Source organism: Chinchilla lanigera, unplaced genomic scaffold, assembly GCF_000276665.1.
Source record: "Chinchilla lanigera isolate Chin_1 unplaced genomic scaffold, ChiLan1.0 scaffold00018, whole genome shotgun sequence".
Lineage (NCBI taxonomy): Eukaryota > Metazoa > Chordata > Mammalia > Rodentia > Chinchillidae > Chinchilla > Chinchilla lanigera.
The window spans coordinates 5737319-5742397 of NW_004955419.1; positions in this window are offsets into that span (position 1 = coordinate 5737319).

Below are 5079 nucleotides of genomic sequence, written 5' to 3' on the forward strand. Positions count from 1 at the left end.
TCGGGACCTTACTGTTGCTGAGAATCTCTATGGCTCACTTTGGGGGAGCTCTGGTCCTCACTTTGAGCATCGCTTCCTGGCTCTGGAGGGGAAGATGATGCACTGCCAGTCTTCTGGAGAAGCTTGCTGCACTGGCTTTCCGATATGTTCTAATCAGGACCTCACCGTTGCTGAGGACAGCTGTGGTACTTTTCAGGGGAGCTCTGGTTCTTGCTTTGAATGTTGCTTTCTGGCTCCAGTGCAGATCTCTCAGGATGCTAGCACCTTTCCTTCATTCTGCTGGCACGGACTTCCTAGATTCCACCACTGACCTTGGGCCTTCCCAGTGCAGATCCATGAAACAGGCCCGCATGAGATGTTGTCGTGAGCTCTGGGCCTGCAGCTGGACTCATCAGGGACATTGTTATGGGCTCTAGGTCTTCAGCTGGACTCATGCAGGACATTACCAGCATCTAGGCCCTCAGCTGGATTCTTTTGGTCTTTTGTGTGTGGACAGATTGCCTGTCCTCCCTTTGGGTGACTCTAAATTAATAAATTAATCCTATAAATTATTTGTCCGGTATTGTTTTCCCTTGTAAACCCCTGACTACAATACTTGTCCGTCCACATCTCATTCTCTTTCCCCCATCTGTGCCGTATCTGTGTTCGCATTTGGAGATCTCATGACGAAGCGGCGTGGAGGATGAGAAGCTAGTGTACAGCCCCGATCCTGGATGCTCACAGCTCTAATGCTGCCCCTGAGGGAGTGTGAGGTGCACAGCTGGGTCTCCTCCGTGCTCCAGCACCTCCAGCCTGAGCATGGTGTTGGTCCAGCCTGGACTGAGTAAGACCTGTGACAGCCACCAGGAACATGTGGAGGACAGCAGAGAAGAAGCTGCAGCCTGTGTCCAGGAGGAGAAGCTGCAGCCCTGGGGCAGGTGACAGCAGAACACTGTCACCTTAGGGTTGTCATGGCACCCACAGCAGAGGGTCAGGGCCAGGGAAGAATGTCTCTGGAGTCACAGCGAGCACCTTCTGACCAAGGAGCTGTGTGAGCCAGAGGCAGGTCCCTGAAGGGGAGGGAGCTCCTCTCTCACGGAGGGGAACAAGCAGTTGCGAAGCATTCCAGAAATAATGGGTTAGGAGCCTTCTGAGGCTCACTCCTGAGAATATGCTGCCCAGCTACTCACAGAAGAAGGTGCTAAGATAACTGTCCCAGGCTCCAAATTTTCTCATCTGCCTTGGGCTGCTTTTGACTTTTTTGGCTGATTGCCCTCCTAAGCCTTCAGAAAGAGTAACCACGATGTCTGAGATAATAATAACAGCACCATCACCACCAGCACCCTCTGGGGTAGAGGAGCATGCAGCAGGAATGCAGTGCACGGCCCACCAGTTGCTAAAATATTGAAACTCATCCATATCAGTTGTTAAACAGCCACCGCCCCAAGCATCTTGAACATACCCATTCCAGCCCAGCTGCCAGCCCAGAATGCCATGTTCCTTTCTTTGCCCAGAGAGGCAGCCTGCTTCACTCAGAGCAGCCCCGCACCTCAGTCCGCCCAGAGGAACACCATTCCGAACAGGGAGCCCGGTTTGAGCCACACAGGCTGCCCACTGAGGGCCACCCCCTCCTCGGGGCCCCTCTCCCAAAGCCTGAGCAATCAAGGTTGGCTGCCTCCCTGGGCCCGTGCGTGCCAGTGCCCGCCTCCTCCCGGCCCTCTCCTGGCTGCAAACCTAGCTCATTTGCATGTGGATCGCGCCTGCCACCATGGGTGCTGGGGTCAATTGAAACTCAAGAAAAGAGAAGAAATTTATGCAAAACTGTTGATTGCATTTGTATGTAATGAAATCATCCAATATTCATCTGACTATAGAATCTAATCTGAGAAGAGAACTGAAGGACATGAGTGTCACTGCAAAACCGTAATGAGCCACTGTAGTGATTAAAAAAGCTCTTGAGCCTTCTGAAAATCCAGGCAGAAATAGCGTCTAATCAACTCTGAATACAGGAGGCGAGATTGGGCTGGCACGCTGCGCACGGCCCGCCGCGGCGCTGGGGGTGCGCGGTAAACCCGGGCGGCCACTGTCTGAGGGTGCCAATCGCCTGGCCACAATCAGCCGAGGCCTCAGTGCAAAAGCAATTGCCGCCTCTCGCCACGCAGAAAGAACCCAATCACAGCTGCGGTGACAAGCAGCCTGAGACTGCCACACTCGCGCCCCCAGCAGCTCCTTCTGGGTGTCTTGCTCCAGCCAGGAGGCAGGGAGGGGTTGAGGATCTGGGACTGCCACACCTGGACACACCTGGGCCTTGGCCCGGGTAGAAGAGGGTCAGTGTTTTCCACGAGCTCTGGCTGTCACCTCCTCCGAGCAGCATCGCCTGACCAAGCCATCTACATTTTCACTGGCCAGCCTCCCCCAGTTCCCTAACCCTTTACCTTGCCTTTGTTTCCCTTCGCGGAACTCAGTTAAGTACACTCGGCATATTGCCTTGGGACTTTGTCTGTTTAATGTCCGCCTCTCCCAAAGACTGTGTGCTCCATGTGAGCAGGTACTGCAGGACCGTGGCCCAGCCCTGTGGAGGGTACAGAACCACACTGGAGGCTCAGGGGGTGCTCAGCACACAAGAATGAAGGTGCTGAAATGTGTTGGGTGGACGCGTCCGTTTGTTTCAGTGAGCAGCCACAGGGATTAATCTGTTCACTGGGCGAATGTCTGGGGAGGGTACAGTGTGTGGGAAGCTAACTTCTGTTCGGGGCACAGAGTGTGCTGCGGCAAATGAGCGAGGCCTGTCCTCTCCGTGCTCACAGCCTGGGCAGGAGACAGCGATTAAAGACAGTGCATATAATTAATGGAACAAAGGAGGTCAGGGAAGGCTGCCCGGGGCACTGAGGGCAGTTGGGAGCTGAAGGATGTGGAGGAGTTAGCAAGGCCAGCAAGGTCTGGAGTGTCCCAGGCAGAGGAAACAGAACGTGCAAAGTCTCTGCAGTGCCAGACATGTGTGGAAAGCTGAGACCAGCCAGTGTAGCTGGAGCCAGAGCAAGAGAGAGGCCGGAGAGAGAAGGGGTCAGAGGGACAGTTCAGGTGAAAGTCTGCCCTTTAGACCTTGAGTTAAGAATTTTGGACTTTTTCCTGGGAGCAACACAGAGCTACTCACAGGGAGCAGCACGGCTTACATTTTGAAGAGTTCCCCAAGTGGAGAATGGAGCAGAGGGCCAGCTATGGAAAAACAGAGATCAGTTAGGTTACCCGTCTTCCAGGGAAGGGGGAGCCACTGAAGCAGACTCATGTCATCGCAAAGGCTGTGTTTTAAGATGATTAATGCGACAGCAAGAGATGGAGCGGAGGGAGGGGAAGCAGGTAGGAGGCAGAAATCAGCCAGTCAGCCAGGCAGCCAGCCCTACGTTCATTCCTGCACTCAACATTCCAGACGGCTCCATAGAGAAGCTGCTCTTCCCCACATTCTAATTTATAGTTTCCAATCTGCTCTGGGTTTGGACGCCAAGTTACCTGTTATTAACAAGGGTTCTAAGTTGGAGCTGGTGGGTTCTGAGAATCTGAGAGACTGGATCAGGAGGCTGCTGTTTTCAGCAAGGACTTTCTGACATCAAAGGGTCTTTGTGAGTCATCTGCCTGCTTTAGGCCTTAAATTCACCACTACAGACAGGCAGTCAGACTAGATGATCCTAAAATCTCTTCTCTGCTCTCCAGACCCTACAATTTTATGTCCCAAGAAGGCAAAAAGTCATCTCCAGGCCCAATGGCTTAAAATCGCAATGTGAGGTCTGCCCTGCTGTCTGTGAAGCTCCACTGGGCAGCAGGAAATAGTCAGGAAATCTGGGGTCAAGTCTCAGGTCTGCCACTCACTTCTGTTCTCAGTGGAAAAGTTCCTCTTCTGTGCCTCACTGTCCCCATTTGCACAGCAGGGGCACTGCCCAGAGGTTGGGGGTGGCTAAGACTGTCCAGACCCACAAGAGACTTGGTGCTACCCAGCAGGCCAGATCTGAGTCCCAGGTCCAATAGTGTCTGTGTGCTGTGACCTTGAGCAGGACTGCTAGTCTGTGAGTCTCCCTTTCCTCCTCTCTGAAATGGGGACAGTGAAATCTCAGCCAGAGGGCTGTTATGAGAATAAATCAGATGATGTAGTTCAAGGGGCAAGCACGAAGTACATGTTCCACAAATGCCGACTGCCTGGATGCGCCAGTAGACCAGGAGTGATTTGTTGTTCCTGCTCTGCAATAGCTCCTTTTTACCAGCAACTAGGGCTCATTGGGCTGGCCTTGCTAACAATGCTACCACAACCAACCAGCTCGCAATGGGGCGATTCCTGGGCCACGGCAAACACAGCCTCTGCCTTCCTCCTTGAACACTTCTGAATAGCAGCTGGACCCCATCTCCATTCTAGAAGCCATGCTTGCCTGTCAGGAGCCCACCCTCCCACCTCCCCTGTCTTGGTTGATGGTCACTGATGCGTTGGCCATGCACCCTCAGCTTCGTGGTTTCCACAGTGGTAGGGTGGGAGCACGAGGCTCAGTCTCACGGCCACTTCTGGCTGGAGGTCCCTGCCTTCAAGGGGGCTGCCGTCTATGGGGGGACACAGTCCATGGTCATCACAAGGGGAAGCATGGGAAAAAAGTGCTGAGAATCCTGAGACCAAAGAAAAAGAAAAGACCACATCAGAGTGGTGGGTGGGCTCCTGCCTGGAAGGCTTCCTGCGGGAGGCAGCACTTGGGCTGGGGCTGGAAAACTAAGCTTCTACACCCACCCCCTGAAAAAAAAAACCCAAATCCTATAAGCACAGGGGAAATCAATACAAAACAAGGTAAGAACTACTCCTATTTTCACAGCTCAAAATTAACATTACGTCAAGTTTTCATACGAACATACATACATACACACAGGCACTTACTCACCATACATGTACGATGACTTCCAAGTGCAGTTTAAATCTTCCTCCCACTCCCCAGGGGCAATCACCATTGTCAGTTTAACAAGTATCCCTCATAGCTCTCTTTTAAAATTTGTTTGCCTTTTTTTTATTTTTCCCCTTTCTAAAGTCTTATAAGGCAAAAGAGGAATAATTTTAAAAGAATTGTTCTGAGC